The following is a 27,659-nucleotide window of genomic DNA, read 5'->3' as shown; positions in this document are numbered from 1 at the left end:
AACAGAGAAGGGGACATGAAAAGAATTAAGTTAAAACAAAACTTAAATCACCCTAGCTGATATGTTAGTTATTTATGGGAAAACAGAGTTATTGCAGAGAAATCAATTAGAAGGCTCCTGCTAAACTCTGAGGAGAGACGGCAGTCAACTAGAACAGTGTGATGCTATTGGAGAAAGGAAGTAGATCTCTACTAACCATAGATTCAGAAGGAATTGAGCCATATGTTCTTAAATTTGAAAAATTTCAGGAACTTTCCCAGAGGATTAAAATAAAGTTATACATCTTTATGCATATAGTATAACTATATATACAATCATAAATGCAATGTATATATATATGTATAACATTTTAATATATCAAAATATTATTTGAGTAAATTTCATAACAACAAGGTACTCAGTATACTTGCCTTTCATTTAGGGCAATAGTTGCAATAGGTACTATCCTATTTCTCTCATTCATTCTTGAGATCAGACAAGATCGGGCGCGTTCACGGTGGTATGGCCGTAGACGCATTCATTCTCTTTAAGAATTATTTAGTAGTACTGATTTTTTTCTTTTTATTTCAAAATAAAATAATTCATAAACTTGGATTTATAAACTTTTCTTATATGGAATCATAATTTTATGTTAAGTCATCTTATTTCATGATGCTGTATATAAATAGCCATTTAAACTACTACTTACATGGGCACTAAGGAGGGCACTTGATGGGATGAGCACTGGGTGTTATATGTTGGCAAATTGAATTTAAATAAAAATAAGTAAAGGCTAAAAAAAAAAACCCACTAATTAAACCAGATCAGATTAATTCTGCTTCTGCACTATTTAAAACTGTACCTTATTGGGGATCCCTGGGTGGCTCAGCGGTTTAGCACCTGCCTTCAGCCCACGGCGTGATCCTGGAGTCTCAGGATCGAATCCCACATTGGGCTCCCTGCATGGAGCCTGCTTCTCCTTCTGCCTGTGTCTCTGCCTCTCTTTCTCTCTCTCTCTCTCTCTCTGCCTCTCATGAATAAATAAATAAAATCTTTTTAAAAACTGTACCTTATTGTATAAAACTTGCATCATTGAAATTTTCACAAGTTTTGATCATTTAATTTCTTTCATAATGCTTAAATTAATTAAAGGTAAAGTCTACTTCTGTAGATCATATGAAAGAACTGTACATTTACCTCGTGATATCTTAAAGATATTTTGTTGTTATTAATGAGTTTTCAAAAAGGAGCAAAACTCATTTTGTTAATCTATTTCCTTTTTGAGATGTATACATACGAATTATTTTTCTTCATATATCATAGTAACACATCAGGAAACAAAGGCCTCACAATAATTTTGAAATATATAAAGAGATTCAATTGTAAATGAAGAAAATATTGGTAATTCAAGTTCTCAACAATTCCTATCTGAAAAAATATGCCTAGTGTAAGACCCTTTATCATCAGAAAGTCATGATTATTGTTAAAATAGAAATAGAGTGCTATCAAGATGTTTATGTCTTTGTGATCTAAATTACAAGAAAGCCACCAGCATTATGAGATATCTTCCTCAGAATTAAAAATATTTAGTGAATAAATTTCTTTCCCAGTTTTGTTCCCACAAGGGCAAATATGAGGACAATTTTGATTAACAATGGCAAAAAGCCCATCAGACAAAAGGACCAATCGAAATTGCCAAAGCAATAAAGAAAAGTAAAATAAGACAGTGTTTCTTTACAGAGACTACTTAAGTGAATTACTAAGGCATGCCCTGTCTATGCTACACAGACACAATATGCAAAAAATTTCCATGGAAAATTCTTATTATGAAATACTATATAGGCTTTTAAAACTCCGTTGTGAAAGATACAAATATTTCTATATAAATTGATAAGTGAGAAAAAGCAAATTTCAGGAAAGAATATGTAGTATAATATTAAAAAAATAAAGACAGGGTTATATACAACATACTGTATGTCAGTATCATTTACCACAATTTACTACCTCAGCTCCAGAGCCACCAATCATTGACCTCATTGTCACAACAGAGCTGGGTGTTGTAAATATCTTTCCATTGCCAATAGATGTGCGGGAGAGATGCTGCAGGATGAAAGGGAATCTTGCTGATTCTTCTGTGTTTTTTTCTGTTTTCTCCTGTGAGACCCAGTAGCCAACACCCCGTAGGACCCTCAGTAGTACTCATCTTCCAGTAGTATATAAGTCTTGGTCTGCCATCTGGGGACCAGCTCAATCCCAAAATAACCCAACATACTTCTTTACCATTGAGCAGACTGAAGCCTTGCCTTCTCCAATGGAGCCTGAACTCCATCCTAAAAAGGGTGGCAGAGGAGAGGTGCACTTTCAAGTTTATGTCTTCTTTGGTTATCTTCCATCAGCTTTAATCTCTTCTTTAGAGTTCTTTTTTTTTTTTTTTTTTTTTGTGCCCTCTTTGAAGCTAATCTCCCATAAATATTTAATTAACCTTTATAGTAAGCCTTCTCTATTCAGATTACTGTGTAATTTCTCTTTCCTGACTGGGCCATTGTACACACACACACACACACACAGGATTAGAAACTTATATTTGAAATAATTAGCAGTGATTATTTCTGGATGCTTAGCTTTTGGGTACTCTTTATTTTCTTCTGTACATTTTCTCTAGTGTCTAAATTCCCTACAATAAATACATATTACTTTTGAAATCTGAAAATATACAACACATTTAAGTAGGCATTAGTAAATTCTCCTAAGCTAAGAAAATAAAAATATATCCAGCATATTTAATCAATATTGGTAATCTAAATTTTTTTTAAAAAAGCTTAAATTGGGAGATTTTTTTTATAATCATCTCAGTTTTATACTATATCCTCTAAAAGGCTTAAAATGAAGTTAGGAAGGAGTAAACACAATGAAATGAATTCAACGAAAAATGTCAGACACTTATGATATCGCAATTGTTATTATAAACTAATTGCTGTTGCAGACAAGAAAAAAGAAGTGGAATTACTTTTACAAACTTGTCCTAGATAAAAATTGCTCTATTCAGTGCCCTTTAAATGGGAAGTGACAGAGGATAAACCGACCAGACAGTACAGTGGATGCATTATCAGTGTGCTGACATGGCCTCCTTTGCCTGTTCTCTCTGATTTAATGTCATCAGACACAAGGTGATTTAGAACATTCTTAGTAATAATGGAGAGGCTGAAAGCAGATGTGTAGATATTTTTAATGCCTTTTTCCTCCCCTTAGGTTTGTTCTTTAGTTAGGGTTATACTGTGGACACAATGAGTATGTTGCAAAATATAATGAAAATGAATATCAAAAGCAGATTGCATTGACAGGGAAAAAAAATCTTTTTATTCTTTCAAAAATGAATTATCATCCAGTAAAAGTAAAAAGAAATATGCATGTGTGGATTTTTTTTTCTATCAGAATTTTAAATATTTACAACTTCTAAAGTACTGCTGAAATAAAAGAATAATGACTAACTTACCAGAGGATGAGGCAACTCATAGTCCAGTTTTCAGTAAGATGGTTTAAAACAGTGGTGCTTAGGAAAAATATGGAATTTTATTAATTCATATCTTTCTTTTATGGTATGCAGACAAACAAATAACTGTTCTAAACTCTAGAAATTATTAAAAGATTCTTTTAAGTAACCTTAGGTCATCTGTTTTCCTGTAAGTCAATGTTTTTCTCAATTACTATAATCAGATTTTAAAATTTTACCTAAAATTTCTTAAGATTTGTATGCATGGCAAGTTATCACATCTAAATATTTATTTAAATTTACTTTTATAACAGCATATATTATCACACAGCTCTATCAATCTATGTCCTTTTCTTTCTTACCTGTGCAAACTCAGATTATCATTAAACATACTGAATCATACTTGATCATCCACAGGTTTATGAAGGAGACGTGTAATTGTCAACAAAATTGGCTCTTTGAGGGCAATGGTAATGTATTACTTGTTTATCCATGTTGCCCAAGGACTTCCGTCATACAAGTTTGCCTTTGGCTGTACCACAGCCCCACCACATACATGGCACCTTCACTTGCAAACCAGCAATCCCACCAACTTGAAACACACATGAACTTCATTTTTTTTTAAATTTTATTATCCTTGAATAGCCAGGTCAGGTACAACTCCAGCAGGACCTGAACTAGTCCTGGACAATACAGGAAGGGCATAAAGTGTCCTGTTGCCTTTTTCTGGTGTGGCCTCAAATTAATCTTTCACTCTTAGCCTGGTATCCTGAATCCCTGAAGCCAGAGCAAGTATGCTTCTTGATTTCCTCATCCTCTTGGGATGTTTGCCTTTTAAATTCTTTATCATATTGCTTACTAGTGGCTGGACCTGTCAACTTATCAGAGAGAGTCCGATTGGGATAGAATTCTTCCTTCAGCTGCAATTATTTAAGCTCCACTTGACTCCTTCCAACATCCTAAAACACCCATCCTCCAAAGGGGAGAGGTGCCTGCAGCTATCTTAGATAGACTCTTCATTTTGCAGCTTACATTCCATTTTATTATTTTCAGATAATCATTATCAAAGACCTTTTTCATACACTGACACTTCAGCCTTTTACTGCTCAACTTGCTGTATTTCCTTTTCTCCTTTTTTGAGAGAAGTCCAAAATGACAGGGTCCGAATGATCTTTTACATCTATGGTTTTGTACCTGCTTACATATGCTCATAAAATCCAATTTAATTTTATTTTATTTTTATTTTTTTTATTTTTTTTTAATTTTTTTTTAATTTTAGTTATTTTACTTCGAAAACTTGAAATCTCCATCATTATACCTCTTCTATCAATTATCTCTAAATCATTACTTCTGCTTTGATCAGTTACCCTTTATGATTCACAATTTATGGCTCATTTATTCATGCTGAAGCCTAAAACTTTCTTCCTTGGCAACTTTTCTTATCCCTGGATGGTCTTTGATGGTCTGCAATACATACTTAGTCACATGTGTGGTAAACACTGTTAAATTCTCAACCTAAGGTTAAGGCACTGTTTCTCAAATGTGGCTACACATTAGAAACAGAAATGGAACACAATTTCTGTGCATGAGCCACACGTCAAGAGATTGTAATTTAATCTGAGGTGGAGCCCAGGTATAGGTGATTTTAACACTGCATTTGCCCATCTTCAGCCAACCCTTCCCAAAAGATGATTCAAATGTGTAGTCAAGGAAGAAAGCTACCTGGCTAGATCATGTCAGACAGAGATAAAGTATAAGTATAATTTCTTCTTAGGGACCATATAACATGAAGAGATCCAACAAAGAAACACAAAACAATTTGAGCACAATTAAATGTAAATTGTTTTGAACTTCATGTAAAGTCCAGAAGATAGAAAAATTAAAATGACAAGTATTTTCAGAAAAAGAAATAAGAGTAACCAGTGAAGGCTTCATAGAATATCCATAACTTAAGTTGGATGTTGTGAATTTGGGTATAATTCAGAGAAGGGTGAAGAAGATATTAAAGATTAGGGGGAAAGCAGTGACAAATGACAAAAGTACTATGTCATACTTAATTTAATGTTAGAGGAAAGAAGTAGATCTGTTTGACTAGAGTATGTGTGTTTGAAAATTATGAGAAAGAGTATATAAGGTGGCAAATTCACAGAGGAGTCTATCTGCCTTCTTGTCCCATTCTGACAATTCCTAATGAAACAAACATTAGGTAGCCTACAGATTAAAATAATATGAAAGCTGATATCTAACTCTGCCATTGGAAGATATCTATGAAATGATCAACTATCCATACACATAGGGACATAGTTTCGTTAACATAGAAAACTAGGAATAAAAAAAAAAAAAAACTTAAAAAAAGGAATATTGTCATCTATATGACAGAAACATCAAATATTTGGTTGTTAGAATGCCCACAGGGCCAGATTAGAAGAGGCAACAGAATAAACTCTCAATTTTTTTCCATTCCTGTGAAAGAATGCCTGAGAAATAAAAGAAGGTCACCTTCATAAAATCATAATCTGAACCATCATTTGGAAATGTGAATACAGTCCTGTGATACGCAGGATAAGAAGTTGCAACCAGCAAGTTGTGTTGGGAAGATTTTTTTTCATTAAGTGACTACCATAAACATAAAGCCTGCAGGGTAAGGTTTCCTTTGAGAGCAGATAACTACAGAACAAATTTCTAAGTCATAGAAACTTACCCCAACCTCCACCCCTGCTCATTCAGTCAGGCTTACCATCCTACAAGCAAATTATTAGAACATCTACTATCTCAGAGCATGCAAGAGGCAATTTGAGATTTAAGTGCAAACTTTGTTTCCTGAAAGAGTAACTTAGGCAGTTTAATTTGACTTTAAAATTCAGTTTGCTTAGCTGTAAATCAGAATCACTAGAAAAGCATCTACCTTATGAGTTGTATATGTTGTATAGCATAAGTAAAATGATGCAATTAAAGCAATTAGCTCTTTTTGTTTCCTAGAAGGTAGAGGTATAGTCACAAGAAACACAGATGTAGTGAAAAAGCATCCTACCAGAGTGAACTTCCATAAGATAGAGAAAGTCAGTGATGCATGTCTTATTCCCAGAGGAGACCACCAAGACTGGAAATGCCCCGTGGCCAGTAATCTGTACCTCTGAACTTCTGAAAATCAGAACCTGAAAAAAGCAAATCCTAGATCATTAAATATTTTCCTGGAGTAGGTCCCCAAGAAAGGAGCTCCTTACAGAATCACAGTAACTACCAGTCTAAAAAATATATGTATTTACTACAATCTAAAATATTTTAGAACATCACAATGAAAGTGTTGATAAGATACTAAAACTTGAGAAAGTCGAAGGTAGTTCACTTAGAACTCAAAAGGGACATAAAAGCTTATAAGTACAGATAGAAAATATGATAGGCATGGATTTATAGCCAGGCTATACAATTTACTTAAGAAAGGATTCCCAAAAAGAAATTCTATATCAGACATAATAACTGAATTAATAAACAGAACTAATAATAAATAGAAGAAGTAATAGAATAGAAATAATAATTATGAAATAAAAATAATATAGCAATACATATTTAGGTAGATTAAGCACAGATATATTTCAAAAACTGGAAAGTAAATGCCAAACTCAGTGACAAGTTTTTATGCTGTTGGGTAAGACTGAGCACTAAAAAAGATACTAGTGAATTTTATTATAAGGTATTTAGCACTATTTCATTTTTAAAACTATTTGTATAAAATACTGTGGAATGTAATAAAATTGATTTAAAATATAATTACCAACAAAATAAAATATTATAGAAACTGTGCGAAAATTCTGAAAAAAAAAAGGCAATTATGCAATATGGAAAGGAACAAAGAATTCGCTTGGGAGATGTATTCAAGGAAAAGAAGGGTAAAAAACAAAAGAAGTGATACTTGTCTTATAAGCTTTAGAAAATCTAATATAAATTATACAAGATTCTTTGCAAGAGACTGGGAGGGAAAAGGATGATTCATTCAGAGAAATGAAGATAATGATACCTGAAGTAATACATAAGAAAACTAAAATAGCATCATTTAATTCATATTAGAAGCAGATAGAGCATTGCAATAAATACAGACACGGAGCTCCATAACAGCTGTGGCAAACTTACACAAAATTCAGAGGGGAATGAAAAATGCTATTAACTACTGTCAGGAAGCAGTTAAAGCTTCTGGTCTGGGATTATGTCACTTCTTTTATGAGTGATGCCCCAGGGAAGGAAGTTAGCAGATAACCTGCTGTAATCTTTGTGTCAAATGGACCTCTGGGAAAATAAACTAATGCTATTTACCAGGAGGAAGAAACCTTTATCTCTGAATTGCCCTTAACATGATCTTCCTAAGAATTCCCTATAGTAAATAGTACTCAGGATCTATGAGTATGTTTCCCTGCGGAGATGCACAACTCCCAGGTTAAAAATGGAGATGATTCAAAATGGAAATGCTCCCACTGTGGGAGATAATACTATGATCCTTACCTGTGAATCATTCTATTACTGTGAAATTGAGGTGCACATCCAATATAGGAAGACAGGCTCTGAGAAGCTACCCTTGATGTCCCACAACTCTGCTTGAGCTTTTTGATATCTCATATCCTTGACAGTAGTTATTAAAGCTTAATGTTGGGTGAGATCCCTGATCCATGTGAGTCTGATTTTATAATAATATCTGTGTGTTAGCTCAGCTATGAATGACCTAAAATAAAGAAAGGTAGTTGAACTTCAAGGTAGTTGAACTTCAAGATGATAACTGAACAGATTGGCAGAAAATATATATTTCACAACACTTCTGAAAATAAAGAAAAGCTGGAATCTACAAAGAAAAACCTTCCTTGTGTTCCAGTATATATGTTTATATCCATTTACCCATTTCCATGTCTACACACAACAGTAAATGCGCGTGCATGCACACACACACACACACACACACACTCAAACCTGCAAACCTGATATAGAAATGATAAAGATACAGATATAGATATAGGGATATAGATAGACAGAGTATCTCACATGTTATAGATGAGAAAACTAAGCTCAAATGCTCTGATTACTTGTACTAGGATTGCTTCATTTGAAATGAAAATGTAATCTGTGCTTCCAATTTAAATTCTTGGATTGAAAACCATAAATCTTCAGGATTTGGGCAACAGTTCGGTTCCATCCCATTCTAACAAGGGTAATTTTATATTTCTCTTTATTTATTTATTGAGAATTATTTATTGAGAAGATTCAGTTATGGCAACCTCTAATTTTCACTTTCCATTTCCATTGGTTGACCTATAGGATCTAAGTAATTTAGGGTCTTGATTCATTATTTATTAATTCTGGACATGAAGAATAAAACAAATGAAGATTCAAACCACCCTTGATTCTTAAGTTTTTTAAAGAGTAAATTACAAATATGATAAACTATCAAAGGTTTTTTGTTTGTTTGGTTGTTGTTTTTTGTTTTGTTTTGTTTTTTTAGGATAATATTGTAAAGAGAATACTACCCTTTGTACCCAGGACAAAGGGAACCTATACAGGTAAACCTATTGCCCTTCATGCTTCCTCACAGTCAAATATAGAATTTGGGTGATTATGGTTTTATGTTAGAAGAAGAAAAACTTAGATATGGCAAATTTTGGCTTATAGATATATGAAGATTCCCAGACTACACAAAACATCTTGTAATAACTAATAAATTATAAAATTCTGTCCACATGATGTCTTCTTTATTACTTTAGGACTCCAAAAGCACTACAATCACTTGGAGAATAGGTCCTAGCAACCTAAACAACTAACTAACTTGTCAAAAGCCATAACAGTATTAATTATAGAAGCCACCAAATATATTACAGGTTTCATTTTAAGTAAAAGGAAAATGAAGCACATAGGAATTAAATAATTTGCTATAATACATAGAAAATGAAGATGTGGGGGCACCTGGGTAGATCAGTTGGTTAAGCATCTGACTCTTGATTTCGCTTCAGGTCATGATCTCAGGGTTGTGAGATGGTGCCCGGCATCAGGCACCAGGCTGAGCTTGGAGGCTTCATAAGATTCTCTCTCTCCAAAAAAAAAAAAAAAAAAAAAAAAAAGATTCTCTCTCTCCCTCTTCCTCTGCCCTTTCTCCACCCATCTGCTTGTGTGCTATCTCTCATTCTCACTCAAAAAGAAAAGAAAAAAGAAAAGAAAAAAATTTATTTATTTTTAAAAGGATAACTTTTTTTTAAGATTTTATACTTTTATTCATGAGAGACACACACAGAGAGAGGCAGAGACATAGGCAGAGGGAGAAGCAGGCTCCATGCAGGGACCCCAATGTGGGACTCGATCCCAGGACTCCAGGATCAGTCCCTCGGCCAAAGGCAGACACTTAACCTCTGAGCCACCCAGGCATCCCAAGAAAAAATTTTAAAAAAAGAAACAGAAAAGAAAAGAAGAGGAGAGGAGAGGAGAGAGAGGAGAGGAGAGGAGAGGAGAGGAGAGGAGAGGAGAGGAGAGGAGAGGAGAGAAGAAGAGAGGAAAGGAGAGGAGAGGAGAGGAGAGGAGAGGAGAGGAGAGGAGAGGAGAGGAGAGAAAGAAAGAGGAGAGGAGAGGAGAGAAAGAAAGGAGAGGAGAGGAGAGGAGAGGAGAGGAGAGGAGAGGAGAGGAGAGGAGAGGAGAGGAGAGGAGAGGAGAGGAGAGGAAAGAAACAAAGATGTGATTTCAACCAGAAATATTTGAATCAAAAGTCCTTTCTTTACATATCTTCCCACATCTTTCCCCACAATACTTTCTCCTTTACTTAGTGAGTTACATTATGAGATGTCTTGGGGAAGAAAAGTAAGCACAAAACTGTGCTAATTGGGGCAAAATCTGCAATTTCACAATTGTTATCATTGCTTTCATGGGTATATGCAAGTTTTAATGAGTAAATCAATCCGAGAGACTGATTCCCAGTACAAAATACCTTGTATGAACGTATTACTGTTAATATAGATATGTTAAGTGATTTGCTAGATTTCAAATTGATATAAGCCAAATATTCTATTCTATTAACAAATCCTTAGTGGGAACTTTCTGTCATATGCTAGCTATTAGGTAAGTTTCTTAGATTCTGCTCTCTCAAGTCTAACAAACCATGTGAATCCAGAAAAGAAATCCTGGGATCTTCATTCACTGGGCTGTTACTTGTTGTGTATGTTTACTACTTCCATATGTAGTAGAGAATTGATCCTATTACATACATTAAAATATAACTATAAAATAGAGATTAATTAATTCTTCAGTTACTTGCTTTTTTTGTGGCACTGCAAAAAGTTCAGAGATGTTGATTTTCCTGGTTGGAATATATCACCCACTTTGCATGGCCAGTTCTTAATTTTTCAAGTCTTAGCCTAAATATCAATTCCTCCGTGATATTTATCATTGTAAATATCACTTCTCATTAGATATCAAAACCTCTTGCTATCAAGTCACGTAACACTCTGTGTTCCTTTACAACATTTATCACAGTGTAATTATTTAGTTTTTGTGTGTGTGTTTATGTATTCAATTCCTATTTCTTCCAATTGACAAGTCATCCATGGGAGCAAGAACTTTATCTTTCCTGTTAACAGCTATTGTCTGAAACATCTCTTAGCCTGGAACAAAATACTCCTTTGTTTATATTTGCTGAAGAATCGAATAATTTGCAATAATTCTGAAACACAGCCTTGAACCATATGTACTGAGAAGCGAGTAAGTGGGTTGTTTCTAGTTTCCTCTTCATGATCAAAATTTATTTCAGCTTTGCCACTTACATTTCATGCATGATTCAATTTAATGACTCAAACACGCTTATAAGGGAAATACCACTCTTTTTTTGAGTTGAGCATACTGAAGAATATATATCCAATAGTTGCATACACAAAGTTCAGATTTCACCAAGGTTACGCAAGGGCTCCCTTTGAATATAAAGGATGTATCTGTACCTCAAAAATATGTCCTTTGTTGAGCATATCAGTTATCATTCAGTAAAATACTCTAAATTGCTAGGCCTTCAATGTTCCAACTAGGAAAGCCTGATCTTTGTACATGAGCATGTGCACACGTACTCACACACATGCACACACATGCACATGCACATTTCTAACATAGAGTTGTCATTGTCTTTTGAATGCTTACTTATAGGAAATAAAATGTTCCAGAAAGAATAAAATGTTCTTTCTGGAACATTTTATTTCCTGTAATCTCAGACAAAAAACCATTTTTACTAGCTTATACTAGTTTAAAGTCAGTTAAACTAACATATTCAGCCACAAAAATGAAACATCTCTGGTCCTTCTGAAGCTCACAACTGATTATCTATCTCTCTACTCCAAAATGACAATTTCAACTCATGCAGATTGTGACAAATGTTCTGATCTAGGCACAACAATTTATATATCTTATTTAACAATTTATGTTAATATGCTATTTAAAAAAAAACATGCTAAAAATTATAATGGGAACAATAGACTGTTTCTTCTTGTTTTGTTTCCTCCTTCTTTCCTCCCCTCCCTCCCTCCCTCCTTTCTTCCTTCTTCTTTTCCAGTTAAGAAGAGGTAATAGAATTTAAGACTGGGATGATCTGTTATGTCATATTATAGAAAGTCACAAATAGCATTGAGGAGCTTAAATATTACTGAAATTTAATAAATATTTCTTAAATGCCATGTATTGGACACTATTCTGTACATTCAATGATAAATAAGTTCTGGCCCATGTCTTCCTAGAACATATCCTCAAACATAGTAGTAAGCAGATGAATAAATTATGAGTTAACTGTAGCAGTAATACAAAAAAATGCAGCAGTAAATTTTGTCTGAGAGGATGGAGGGTAAAAGAACACTTTACAGAATGATTGACCCCTGACATTAGTTTAAAGGATAACCAAGGTTTGGATGCCTGGGTGGCTCAGCAGTTTAGAGCCTGCCTTCTGCCCAGGGTGTGATCCCGGAGTCCCAGGATCAAGTCCCACATCAGGCTCCCTGCATGGAGCCTGCTTCTCCCTCTGCCTGTGTCTCTGCCTCTCTCTCTCTCTCTCTCTCTCTCTCTCTCTCTCTCTCTGCGTGCGTGTCTCATGAATAAATAAATAAAATCTTAATAAAAAAGGGATAACCAAGGTTTACCAGCAGAAAGAGAGTAGGAAGATAATTCCAGAAGAAATAACATGATAACAACATGAGATGACTTGAAGATTAATTGTCATTGTCTTAGCTACAAGTAATGTGGAAATAGAGGTTTCTTGTTGCAGTTTTGTTTTAAGAAACTTAATGAAATGTAAAATGAACTTGGCTAGGATGTTCCTGAGTCTTAGTGACTAAAAGGCAAGTACTTGAGTTGTTTATATATATATATATATATATATATATATATATATATATATATATATATATAATTTTATTAATTTGAGAGAGAGCAAGCAAGCACAAGCAGGGGAGACGAGCAGAGGGAGAAGCAGGAAGCCCGATGCAGGGCTCATCCCAGGACCCCAAGATCATGACCTGAGCCGAAGGCAGATACCCAACCATTTGAGCCATCCAGGTGCCTCAAGTACTTGAATTCTGACAAAGAAAAGGGAAACAATAATATAACCCCCATATCAAAATGTCTACTATGATTTATGCATCATTTGAAACATTTCACAATTATTAACTCATTCAGTTCTCATAACAACTTTTTGTCACCCCTATTTACTGACTAGGAGACTAAAGCCCAGAGAGAATAAGTGATATGCACAATAGCATATGAGTAAGCACTGGAGAATGGGTACTAGAGTCCCAAGTATTCTGGCTCCAGAGCTTGTGCACTAATATATGGATACAGGCCTTAGAAAAGGCAAAATTCTAAAAATAAAATAAGGAGTTCTGTTTTGAATATGTTGATTTTGAGATGCCATTAGGGTAAATCCATGTGGGACTGTTAACTTATTTGAGATTTTGTGTCTGAAATGAGGAAGACATTTAAGGCCTAATAACATAGACTTTGAAGTCATCAAATGAAGATGTTAGCGGATATGCCCTAAAGAATTCATGCAATCTAAGATAAATTCAAAATGTTAGAGCACTGAGAAATACCTTCTTTTAAGGAGACATCAGTGAAGGAGAGTTAATGAAAAAGGGTCGTAGAGCTAGAAAAATATGCAGAGTACATGGTCATGAATGAGAAGGTAAGTGTTAAAAAGAGTGCAGTTTGTCACAGTTTAATTAAAACCTTCATAAACTTTTTATACATAGACTATATATCATAGATCCCTAAACATTTAAATAAAATTTTATCATGTTTTCTGACTGTACATTAATGGATGCTGCAAATGAAATGCTGACCTTCATCCCTTCAGTAATAATAATGGGTGGGTTTGTAACAATGGTTAATAGCTCTTACCTCAATGTTTCATTTGTCCTTTTATTTAATATTATTAAACTTTATGAACTCTTGCAAAAATGAAGTAATTAATCTTTATAACATCCTCTGTAGGTAGTTAGATAGCTTCATTATGATAAAAGGAAGAGAGAACATATATTGGTTAAATGAATATTGCAGTATCAGCACCATAGCATTTCTGATAATCTTTTCAACCCACAAGGATAATTATGTTTTTCTTTTTATAGTCTCCTTTAAATATCTGAATGATCCACATATTCTTACTCTTATTTATTCTCTTTGCAGTATTCTGAATGTTGTAAGAAAAATCTACAGTTAGTATAAAAGACATTTCTATTCTTTTAATAATTTAAATTGGATTTAATAACTTGATAACTTAATTCTTCATTTAAAATCTTTCTATTTTGGGGCACCCAAGTGGCTCAGTGGTTGAGCATCTGTCTTTGGCTCAGGTCATGATCCCGCAATCCTGGGATGGAGTCCCACATCAGGCTCCCCATAGGGAGCCTGCTTCTCCCTCTGGCTGTGTCTCTGCCTCTCTCTGTGTTTCTCATGAATAAATAAATAAAATCCAAAAACAAAATAAAATAAGATGAATATATTTCCTCATAACTTATATTTTATCCTTATATAAAATGCAGAACTTTATAAAATATGTACATACAATAGGATTTGTAAAACATATTTTAAAACGGATTTTAAAATAATCTATGCGTGTCTCTTATTTTTATTTTATGTGTTGCAACATCTACTTTATTAACTTTAGAACTCCAAACCAAATTTAAAGGAAGATGAGCTATAATACTGAGATTCTTAATCTGCAATTTTGCTCTTGATTGCTGTTTTCTAATATAAGGAAAATTATTAAATTTCTTCTAGTTGTATCTGCCTATTGTTTAAAATTGAAAAAAATATTTCATTTTTTATCAAATTCAATTTTTGAACTTTTGTTTATTCACAAATCCATGTGTTTGTACTGCATTTCCCAAATACCATCATTAGCCATTCTCTCCAGATAATTAAAGGCTGATATGCATAATAAGCCAGCCGCCTTTGAATATATAGAAACTCTAAATTATCATTCCTCATCTTATCTCTAAGAATATTGTATATGCCTTTGGCAAACGACTTAGTAAAATATAGATACACATTGCTTGTACAACTTTCACATCTGTAAGCATAGTAACCTTATCAGAAAAGCAGATAAGATTAGACTGAGTGGTCTTTTTCTTGTGTCCATATTGGCTTCAACCCAAGACTATTTTTGGGTGATTATGACCTGCCTATTTATAGCTCTTCCTTTGGTTTCTTAAAATTCATATTGCGCTTACATTTTACAACTATACATTTGTAGCTTATGTTAAAGAACGGATGTTTCCTCTCAAAAATATATAGAATTACTGGGGCACCTGTGTGGTTCAGGTGGTTAAGCATTTGACTCTCGATGTCAGCTCAGGTCTTAATCTCAAGGTTGTGAGGTCAAGCCCTGCACTGGGCTCCACACTGGGCAGGGAGCCTACTTAAAAAAACAAAAACAAAAACAATAGGTAGAATTAATATTTTCCTTCTCTCCTATCAACATAGGAGACAGTTGTTTTCTTCTTTCACAGATTTAGTAGAAGGGGCTCAAAAGGAGACCATTTAGGGAGCTGTTATGTGTCCCCCAGAGTCTGAAGCCATAATTGCCTGAGTCTGACTCAAGCCTGGGAGACAGTGACCTTTTGCCTGAGACAGCCTATCCAAGAGAAGGAGATGCATTGGGAGCACACTGCAATTCCTCGATGGCAAGGGTGAGAGGACACCCACTTAAAGTCATCTTATAAACCCCCACACACACTTATTGGGGAGAACTCTGGGGTTCCAAAAGAGAAAGCTTATGTGAGCAGATCTGAAAAAGTACAAACAAAAATAGGTTTGTGGTATTCAACCTCACAATTTGCAGCTCTTGGAATCTGAGAGCTGGCATTATAAGCCTCCCAGCCCATACCACAAGTATTGCTTATGAATATTCCCTGGAAAAGTCTCTAAAAAATCATGAAAAGTATTCTTCAACAGACTGAACTTTAAACATCTTCCAAGCACTGGCGCCTAAACATGACAGCAATGGTCAAACACGTGGGCATATGTCTTTCTCTTACTCTTCTTCTCTCCTCCCAAGCACCAATCCTAAACAGGTTGGAAACCAAAGTAAGCTAGAGGAGAAGAAATACAAAAGCATGGTGGAGAAATAGAGCCGAAGTCTTCCACAATCCCTTACAGCATCACAGCCTTCCTAGAGTAAATTGGGAAGAGCGGAAAAAGATGCGACTTATAACAAACATGTTTCGCATGTTGATAATTACCCTGGACAGTAAGAGTATTCTCAGGTAGAAAGTGTTTGGAGGATTTTCTATTATCCAAGAGTGATGAGAAAAGCTATGGTAATTACCTAACATTCTAGTCATGGGGAAAGAAAAGAGTTCTTCACAGAGCAGTTTTAAAGAGAGAGTGGGAAAAGTAATAGCATTTTGTTGTTGTTTGAACTTTATTGGGTACAGCTCAGATCATTAAAATAATTCATTTTTAAAAAAAATATTTTCCCCTTTATTATTTGAAGTGGGCCAAATAATGAGTAGAGTAGTAAGTCAGAGGCCTTGGTAAAGAGTCATAAGAAATCCAAGTTCATGTCTGCAGTTTATGTCTGCAAATGTCTAGGCATCAGAAATCTACATGATCGCAAATAATTTAAGAACCTATAGGTCAGATAAAAAGGAGTCTATGATCAAGTATACCGTGGTGTCCCTGTTACTGATTAGAATTAACTGTAGACCATATCCAAACACTGATGGAAACGTACATACAAGGTACTATGACTCAGGCGATTATCAGTCCCATCCTGAGTGTCAAAGTCATCAGAACTTAGCACTACTGATCACCAACCCAACAGGCATGTAAGGAGCAAGAAACACTGGTGAAGGGCAAGGGCACCCCCATCTAGGAGAAGAAACCTGAACTTTGAAGGCTCATCTTATCTAACAGGAAAAGACCTCAGTAACATGGACTTATTTCCTGCAGTCAAAGTATCTCTCTCTCTCTCTCTCTCTCTCATTCACACACACGCACACACACTTCTAAAGCATCACATTGTCTAAATTGGAAAACAAAGAAATCCATTGTGATTATCATGTAAAAAATATGTAGCGAGAGTTTGACCATGTTTTTTCACATCATAATGGCATTTTAGTTGTTAGGCAAGGATCTGTGCCTAATGCACTGATTGCTTTTGATTCCTTATCTAGTACCTGCTTGCGACAAGCATTCACCATAGGATGTTGTTTTGTAAATGTAACATGATGCAGGAGTTTGTTAAGAGGAGGGCCTAGAAAATTTGGTGAGAATGAAAGGGGTGGGATGGTGTCCGATTTGCTTGGACTCGCCTTGAGGTTATTTGATTTCAAGATAACAGCCAAGCCCTGAAGGTCAAATTTTCTTGAGCAACATAAAACATCGATGATTGCTGAAGGTGAGGCATAATTCCCATGAGGTATTGTAAAACTCTAAGCACAAGAAAAGCTGTCATGTTCCCAGTCCAAAGAACTGTACAGGATGGGAGCAGTGGCAGTTCTCTTTCTGCATGGGATCCAAGAAGCTAAAGCAAGAGTGATGGAGGCTATTTACAGACTGGATGGTGATAAAAGCCTGGACCTCCATTTAATACTTCCAAAATAATTGGCAAACCACTGAGGGGAGCTGATTTTCTTCTTGATAGAGAAGTTCATAATTTGAATATCAAATAAAGTCTTTGAACAGAAAGTAAAGCTCTGGGGGAAACCCTAGATGGGCTCTGTTATTATCTAATCTCTTTCACTTGTACTTCTTTGGGGGACAAGATACTCTGGTTTTCCAACAAATCTCTTCATTTGCTTATGTTAATTCAGGTTAGATATGTTACTCAAAGCCAAAGAATTTCTACTTCAGACAAGAATTCTTCCCTCTTCCATGTATTCAACCAATACATTCAGATAGACTGAATAGAACAATTTTTATCCTTCATTTATTGATTCATATAAAAACATCATCTTTATTAAAATCAATATAATAGTACCTCCTATAAATATGTTTCTCTGCTTCCACTGTACAGGAAAATATTTATACCCAGCAGAAATATTCTTCTTTTCTTTTCTTTTCTTTTCTTTTCTTTTCTTTTCTTTTCTTTTCTTTTCTTTCTCTTTTCTTTTCTTTTACAGAGAGGGTATGTGTGAATATATCAGGCATACTAAAACTTTCCAGATTATTGAAAGTTTAAATAATATGTAAAAATTAATTCAGATATATTGTTATAAATGCAAGCAAATTAAGATTCTAACTCAGGAGTTTTAATGAGGAGTGCTATGATTCTTGCTCTACCAACATATTTCATATTTATCCTTTCTGTCTGCTCCAGAGAGAAAGTCATACCCATCTTCTTACTTCCCTCTCTAGAGTTTTCAGTTTCCTCTCTGTGCCCGCGCCCCCCCCCCCCTCAAATAAAGCACATCAGCAATCTCGGTCAAGTCACCCTTGATTCTCCAGCACATTCCAAGGCAGAATTTGTGTCCTAAGCTACATGCCGTCCTAGAGATTTTCCGTTTTTTCCCAAGGGTGTGAAGAGGTTATGGCTAAATACACAGGTTAAAGTCGACATGTTTTGCTTTTTAAATAATGCTCACAATGCACCTTTATCATTATTATGCCAATCACAGTAAACTATACAACCATTTTTTTTAAGGATAAAATATGCTCCAGCACAATATGATCTAGTGCATGGGTCCCAAGAATGTTGCTCTATATTTTCTAATGATAACAGTACATCAGGTTTCTTTTAAGCTGGTTGAACATTTGTTACTAAGAAAGCCAGTTGTTAAATCCTAACATGAGATAGATGTTTTCTGGAACAGCTCTATTGTATCTATGAAGCTTTTATTTGGAGATCAACACCTTAGGAATGAATTATTGATATCAATATTATTATTGATATGAAACTGTATTAATTCCTGTTTTTTTTTTTTTTTAATTCAGAGTGCTCAGGGATCTAACAATGGCTCTCCTGCTTCACTTCAAAAGTCACAGAGACGTGAGTCTAGATGCAGCTCACCAGTTTCTAAAAGCAAGATTCCGGCATCTGAATTATTTCTGGCAAGAAATATAAAGGTTCCTCTCTGTGTCTCCTGCAAACTCCCAGGCAAACGCGTGCATAATTATAAACTCCCAATAGAAGAGGATTGGTTAATTTTATCCTCAAGCTATAGTCTAAAAGAAAATTCTATTCTGTAGCAGCTGTTAGGACTTTTGAAAGTATATAAAGTCATCCTTATTCTTAGTGCAGCTGGGATGGATTCAGGCTCTGCCCTCAGCCTTGCAAATCCAAAACTTATCCAGGGTTGGTCAGGAAAAGATTCTGCATCTTTTTGAGAATTCTGTGTAAGAAGTTAATTCAAAACAGAGATCATACACACTTAAGAATATGTAAAGTAAACATATACTGCTCAAATTTTACTTAAGCATCCTGTATTGTGTATCTTACTGCTTTCTGTATGCAATTGAGTTTATAATTGACCACTATATATGGCATCCAGTGACCATGATTCCCCCCAAGATTTTATTTTATGTTTTCAGCACCATCTCCAGCTCAAAATTTCATCGAAGAGACAGCTCAGTCTGTGAGAGAGCCTGCATAAACAACAACTACCAAGATCATCAGTTCCTCCGCTATACTATGAACGCTTTTTTTTTTCTATGAACACTTTTTAAAGCGATTTATTAATGCAGTGTTTTCAGTCTCTCAGTATTGAAAATACAAGGAGATTTGGTTTTTGTTTTGTTTCATCTTAATTTCTAATCTCTATTAAAAGTAAACTATCAGAAATATTAAAAGGACAAAAACATAAGGTCACCTTTTTTTTTTTTTTTACCAAAAATTACTCCATCAAATTGTATTCATTTTTTTACATGCTCACTTTCAATTCTTATATTTGTTGCAAACCAATCACACTTTTTAGATGAATATAGGTCCTCAGATCATGCTATGAACAGTACTCTAACAAAGAATGCTTAGAGGTAAACTAAGGGAGATGAGAACCACTTCTCCCATGTATAACATTGAAGAACTATAATGTCACGTATTCAGAATACCATAAAAAATTGGTATGTAATATTTTATTTTACTAGACAGTCTTCTCTCATTTCCTTAGATCCACTGGAGCTTATTATATATGGGAAATGTAAATCATTTTACATCAAATTTAGTCCCTATTTTTGGGATTAAGTACATTAAAACCAAGTTCATTCTATGAGATTTTATTTACTCACATAATGCTATATTATTTATGGCTTTGCTTCACCTGCTCTCTCTGCCTGGAGTCCCTTTTCTTCAATTCCCACTGCAAATTTAAAACTGGAAAACCCTATATAAAATCCAGTTCTATGCTGAGGTCTTCATGAAACCGCCCCAGATTCCAATAGCTGGAAATGGTCTTTTTCTGCTTCCAAAACTCTGTACCCAGTCCTCTTTCATGGCATGCAACTCAGAGTCATGTCATGTGTATATTTTCCCTTCTAAAAACATGTGCTACCTTCAAGAGAAGTCTGTATCTTATTCAGGTACCTATTTATTATATTTTTTTCCTCTCAACTTCTTAATTCTTTTGATTCTCAACTTTCAACATATTTATTGTATGAATTATTGTTTTTAATCTCTGTGCTGAAATAAACCATGAATTTTGTGACATCAAGAACCTCATCTAACTTCCTTAGCACTCTGTCTCCAGCAAATTTAATAGGAATACAATGTATGTCAAGACTCATTCTAGGCCATTTAATTCAATAATTCAATGAGGAAGTATTACTATTGTCCTCATTTACTGATGAGAAAAGTAAAGCACCGTTTTAAATAACTTAAGCAAGGTATGATGGTTACATTACTAATTAAGAGGCTGAGAATGACTAATACTTTAGTAGTACATTTTCAGAGAATGTAATATTTATCAACCTTGTATCTTATTTACTTCTAATGACAGGCATATAATAGATGATAAATACATATTTATGAATAAATAAATCATTTCAAAGAAAGCTACCTATTACTTGTTACCTTCTCATTAAGGTAACTTGTGTTTCCAAAGACATGGACTTTTTATTTTTAAGATTTTATTTATTTATTCATGAGAGACAGAGAGAAAGAGAGACCAAGAGAGAGACAGGCAGAAACACAGGCAGAGGGAGAGGCAGGCTCCATGCAGGGAGGTTGATGTGGGGTTCAATCACGGGCTTCCAGGATCACACCCTGGGCTGAAAGCAGGCACTAAACTGTTGAGCCACCCAGGGATCCCTGGACTTTTTTCAAAACACAAATTACAATATGATATTTTCTAAAAAATTCAGTATTATTAAATTTTCAGAAAAGCAAATTGACTATGCTAATTAGCATATCTTTAATATATTTTTTAAGCAACAATCTGTGGATCATAAAGAAACAAATAGTTTTAAAAAGCTGCTTATCAATTTATAGTAAAGTATTACCAGTATAATAAGGTTGTATAGATAGACTTTTGTTGGCTATTTCATTGAATAGATCAGTTAAACTGACATTATGGAAAATTCAGCTAAGCAAAACGTTTTAAAAAAGATTTCATTTATTTATCTGACACAGAAAGAGAGAGAGAGAGAGAGAGAGAGAGAGAGAGAGAAAGGAGTGCACAATCAGAGGGAGTGGGAGAGGGAGAAGCAGACTCCCCGCTGAGCAGGAAGCCTGATGCAGGGCTCAATTCCAGGACCTGGGCATCATGACTTGAGCCAAGGGCAGATGTTTAACTGACTGAGCCACTCAGGTGCCCCAAAACTCTTGAAAAATAATAACTAGAGGATCCCTGGGTGGCTCAACGGTTTAGCACCTGCCTTTGACCCAGGGCCTGATCCTGGAGACCCAGGATCGAGTCCCGCATCAGGCTCCCTGCATGGAGCCTGCTTCTCCCTCTGTCTGTGTCTCTGCATCTCTCTCTCTCTCTCTCTCTCTTTCATGAATAAATAAATAAAATCTTTTAAAAAAAGAAAAATAGTAAATATAAGAGAACAAGATATAGTTTAAGAACCCTTAACATTGTATGATAATTCATATGATAGAAAGGTAATTTAATAAGTTGTTTATGAGTAGAGTAGCACTTAATGATGGCTTTAAAAATAAGTTATATAAAGAATCTATACTTTAATGCAGTACATCATTTGGTATCTCTGAAAGAGGAAACAGAATATTTTATTAATAAGTGGGAGTCAATTGCTATCAATAGCCTTAAGGAAAAAAATATTTTTCCCCAGTAGCAATTAACCATGAGTAATAGAAAGTTTGCCCAGATGTTGTTCAAAAAAAGGTACAGACAGTGTTCCCAGAAAGAATAATGAAGTTGAAATCCAGAGATGCTCATTGCCATTTCAGATTCAGATTGAAGATTTATGCTCTGGGGTCATTTATATATTTCCAGAGAGAAAGGCAAGAGAGTCAAGAACAATTGAAATGGATGCGATATTATCATTAATATGAGTGAGATTAATGTTGAAAAGATCATCAGCAGTTTCTTCCCCTGTTCAGAACGGCACAGATTGGATTTTACTCAGGAAAGTGAAGGGCAAACAGGACAAAAATAATGGCTATTTAGGAGAAAAAAAAGGGAGGCAATAGATCAAGCCATCCAATATAAGTGCAATCTCACATGAGACAAAACATGACTGGGTAAATTGTGAAGATAATATTTGTAAAATTCTATAGCTTTTCTCTTAAGGGTTATCAAGAATACACACACAAACACAAAAGGCAAACAGGAAATGCTGAACATTCTATTTTCTTCTCTTTAGTTTCTCTATAGAATATTTATCCAAAATTGGAAAACATAACTGGGAAATTAAACAATAAAACTTGATCTTGAAAATTAGGCAATTATTGTTTCATTTTTATTGACTTATAATGAGACAGCTTTTAATATTGTTCTTCAGAGTCTGATTTGCGTGAAAGAAAGGCACTGCCAAATGCAGACTCTTGTCCAAATTTCACATGACTCTTCTCGTTGAGGAAAAGTGGTGGAATCTGGTGGCTTCCTCAGGCCCTCAATTTATCATAAAGATGAATTTAATAAGCTGAAGTATATCTAATTCTCTATGCAGAAAACAACTTGGTAACGTGTTTTATAGGAAAGTTTGACTAAAAACCTATCAGTTTAGTAACAGCATTATATGTTTTATTTGCAAGACTTCATCTCTGTTTTCAGATAAAAAACTTCAGACTACAATGAAATTAGTAGCCTTTATGACTGTAGGATCCGAGAAGGTGCTCTTTTCTTCATACCTTCTGGCATTGTTGTCTCCTTGAACTCCATAGAAGTGCTTGTGAAATAGAATTATAGTCCTCTAACTTGGAGACAGCTAGTCGTAAATTATCAGATCGTTATTAGCAAAGTCAGTCTGGATCAACCCATGTCATAGGAGATGGAATAGTTTTCAAGATGCTGGACAAGAAAGAATGTCAGAGAATATGAAAAACAATTTGTTTACTGGTCTTTTAACTAAGCACAATTGGGTAGTAATCAACAAGTCTAACCTATCAATTACTTTTCAGGATTTATTATAAAAGATATAGCAAATGAACAGGAAGTTGTCCTTTCAGGTGGATTAAGTAAGGTCAGCAACTTTATAATAATACTGAAACACATTACTATTGATCAATTAAAAGGCTGCTCAGTAATTATTCTAATAAGATAGCTTGTAAAAACAGAAGCTCATAAATATAATTCAATTATTCACTGGAAATAAATCATTCAAAAATCAGAAGCTATAAAAAAAGTATTCCAAATGAAATTCTTTCAAACTTTGTGAGAGAAAAATGGGTATACATGTTAAATTAAGCAATATTAAATAAATGTATTCTCAAAATGAGATATATAATTTATAAACAACAAATGGACAAATGACCAGCATAATGGATTAGAATGAGCACTAAATCTTCAATTGGCAAATAGGTTCCAATTGTATAATACTTCATTGCATGAGACTTTTGCAATATTTTTCAAAGTAAACATGGATACAGTTAGTACTAAAATTACTAAAAAGGAATGTAAAAACAAAAGATTAAAATATATTATCTCAAAATACAAAATAACGTATCAAAGGAATAGCTAAACTGAAAAATTTGCATAATTTTGATGAGGGTCATGAAAAACAATGAATTTGTGAAATAAGCAAGCATTTGGATCTCTTAAGGATTAAATAACACAGCTGCTGTATGGATTAGGGAGTATATTTTATAATTATTTTAAGATTATGGTTATTATTACTCTTTTTAAATGCTCTGAGATTTTTATATTGATGCAAATTCTTAAACTTTAGTCTGTCCACAGTGCCATCATATAATTTGGTTCTTGGATCAAGGCAATGTGATTTTACTTTTTGGGAGCTGCTAATTTATATTCTTCCAGAGAATAAGCAACCAAAAATCCAAGAAATACATGGCAAGTCTAGTAACAATAGTAAAGACAATTTTCTGCAACATTTTGTTAATTCATTATTCATCAAAAATTTTTTCTAATGCATCTAAAACTCAGGTACTAGGTTATTTGCTTGGGATATAATTATAAACAAACTAGGGTCCCTGGGTGGCTCAGTCAGTTTAGTGTCTGCCTTCAGCTCAGGTCATGATCACAAAGTCCTGGGATAGAGCCCTAGGTTGGGCTCCCTCCTCAGCAGGGAGTCTACTTCTCCCTCCCCTTCTACCCTTCCCCCTGCTTGCTCTCTCTCAAACAAATAAATATACTATTTTTTTTTTAAATAAATATAATCTTAGGGGATCCCTGGGTGGCGCAGTGGTTTGGCGCCTGCCTTTGGCCCAGGGTGCGATCCTGGAGACCCGGGATCGAATCCGAAGTCGGGCTCCCTGCATGGAGTCTGCTTCTCCCTCTGCCTGTGTCTCTGCCTCTCTCTCTCTCTCTCTTTGTGACTATCATAAATAAATAAAAATTTAAAAATGAATAAATAAATAAATATAATCTTAAAAAGAAAAACTAGACACAAAGCATGGTCCTATGGCACATAACTAAATGTTGTACTAGTGTGGTAATGAGGATAGTCCAAATGATGAGTTATACATGAGGAATTACAGAAAATAAGAGTGGAAATATGATGAGTAAATGACTGAGCTCTTATTACATAATGAAGTTGAGACTGGTCACATGGATTTAAAGAAATCTAAAAGTACTGTGAAGGAACTGACATCATATACTTCAAATAACAGAATTACTTTTAATAAAATTATGTGATCTTCATTTTTATTAATATGTTACAACAAATTAAGTAATGTGGATAAAACAGGAAAATTGTTATCAGCTGTTTGCATCATTATAGGCCAGGGATGACAGCTAATCCTCTATGGTCTAGGAATTTATAATGGGCATTTCCACATTATTCAGTACTCATTCCCACACTGATGGAGTTAATAAGTAACAAATAACAATAGACAGTGAACTTTGGAGCCAAGTCCAAATAGCAAATAATGCTAATAATATAAATAAAAAATAAACATCAATATAAATTGAATCAAAACAGTGAAGTTTAAGTACTATACCGACTCAATATAAAACCTACAGTGTTTATTTTCTAAATCAGTGTTCTTTAAATAAAAGACTTATAAATGTGGGATGTATATCAGGATTTTCAAAGGAGTGGGTGTGTGGGAGGGAGTTTTAAGCAAATCACCTTATGGATTTTCAACTTACAAATGTGTTCCTTTCTAAAACTGGTCTGCTTGAAAATGTGCCAACAACTGGAGCTATCAGGCTAACATTTTTCCATTTCACTTTTCACAAGCTGCTTTCTCCCACATCCACAAAACGATGAAGTTACTCAAATACTCCTGAATCATATTTAAGGTTGATGCGCTGCCTCAGAGTGTGAAAACATCCGGATGCTTATCAGAGGAATATTTTAAAAATTTTAACTTTTCCATCTCCCTCTTATCAAAGAATGAGTGACATCTAAGGATGAGTCATTTGAGAGAAAAACAAACAGAACATCCTAAGAAACAGTGAAAATTGAGAGGTCTCCATGCTTCATCTTTTTATCTTGCAGTTCAGGGGTTAGAGGTGAGGGTATGATTGAAATGCATATTAACATACTAATATGCTTTTCTTTTTTTTTTTAAGATTTATTTATTTATTCATGAGAGACATAGAGAGAGAGGCAGAGACATAGGCAGAGGGAGAAGCTGGCTCTTTGTGGGAGCCGGATACGGGACTCGATTCCGGATCCCAGGATCACGACCAGATCCAAAGGCAGCCGCTCAACAGCTGAGCCACCCAGGCATCCCTAACATGCTAATTTGAATTGAAAAACAAAGTCAGACTTTTATTCCTAATGGAATGATTTGGCTGATAGATCTGACAATAAGGACTGTTCTTCTCTGGTTATTTCCATAAACTAAATGATCTAAATTATTTCCATTTTCAAAGTTATGACAAAAATATTATTAAAGCAGGTTTTATGATAAACAGATTTTTAAAGTACTACATTGGTCATGCTCTCTTATAATTAACAGTATTTCAATTATTCAGCCTTTTCTATGAATATCAGATAAAACAAGGTGATTCTAAATAAGAGACTTGGAAACATAATTACCATTCATTTTATTAAATAGTACATAGACTATGCATATATATCTGTGTATATACATATATTTTTCATTTCAGAAAAACATAAAAAAACAGATTTTTTTTCCTATGAAGAATATAATACAATCCACTGTTATAAGGTATTGTTTCTAAAAAGAAGAAATATACCTAAAAAACACTGAGAGGATAAAGGAAATAAGGTCAGGAAAGTAGTAGACTGTATTTTTTAACTATATAGTATTGTAACACCTTTTCTTAATGTTGTTAAATTTATCCAGTATCTTCATTATATTATTTATAACAAGTTATTTTTGTGTTTTTGGATTTTTTCTCTTTAAAATATTCTCAGAGTCCTTGGCTTATGTTTTGTTTTGGACTCCATATTACCTGGGTCCACTTTATATATATCTATATTATATTCTTTGGTTTGACACAGAGGTTTTTCATTGCAATTCTTTGAACTTAGTGAGGTTTTTTTTTTTTTTTTTGAGTTTTCATTTTGAAAGCTGTTTCAGTTATATATTACTATGTTAAAAACAAACAAACAAACAAACAAACTACCACAAAGTTTAAGGCTTAAAACAACAGCCTAAATAAATAAATAAATAAATAAATAAATAAATAAATAAATAAAACAGCCATTCTAAATTACCTTCCGGATTCTGTTGGTCATGAAGTGGGGCAGAATTGAGTTGAGCAATTCTGTTCCTTAAGGCAGGGACTAAGATCATTCATTGGTATTCAACAGACAGATGGGCTGGTCTAAACAATCCAAGAGAGCATCACCCACAGGCCTGGAGATGCATAGCAGGCTGTGCTTGTCTGGCTTGCTGCCTATGCCTAGCATCCTGTCTTAGGATAAAAAGGCTTTGTACATGGCAGCTGACTTTCCCCCAAGGTTACCGTCCTGAGTAGACCAGCTGGGAGCTGTATGGCTTTTTATTTTATTTTTTAAAAAAATTTTTGTATGGCCTTTTGTGACCTAACCTCTGAAGTAATATAGCACTAAACCTGCCATACTCTATTGTTTGAAGCATTTGCAAAATCCCCCAGTTTTGAGAAGAGATTTAGACCTTATAAATCAATGGGAAGAATCTAGAATGCCTTTTAAAAAACAATATTGTTTTGGTAAAAAATTATATGCA

General features: G+C 34.4%; 1 long non-coding RNA gene across 1 annotated transcript in view; it reads right to left on the bottom strand.

The window, feature by feature from the left end:
* LOC144316763 (uncharacterized) overlaps window positions 1-27,659 on the bottom strand; it is a 326,077-nt gene that overhangs the window by 178,164 nt on the left and 120,254 nt on the right. Inside the window, exon 3 of the long non-coding RNA XR_013382616.1 lies at window positions 3,473-3,529. This is a non-coding gene — a long non-coding RNA (uncharacterized LOC144316763). The remainder of the gene's footprint in view (window positions 1-3,472; window positions 3,530-27,659) is intronic.

The sequence above is a fragment of the Canis aureus genome, chromosome 7 (genome assembly GCF_053574225.1).
Source record: "Canis aureus isolate CA01 chromosome 7, VMU_Caureus_v.1.0, whole genome shotgun sequence".
NCBI lineage: Eukaryota > Metazoa > Chordata > Mammalia > Carnivora > Canidae > Canis > Canis aureus.
This window is presented reverse-complemented; position numbering and strand designations above follow the sequence as displayed.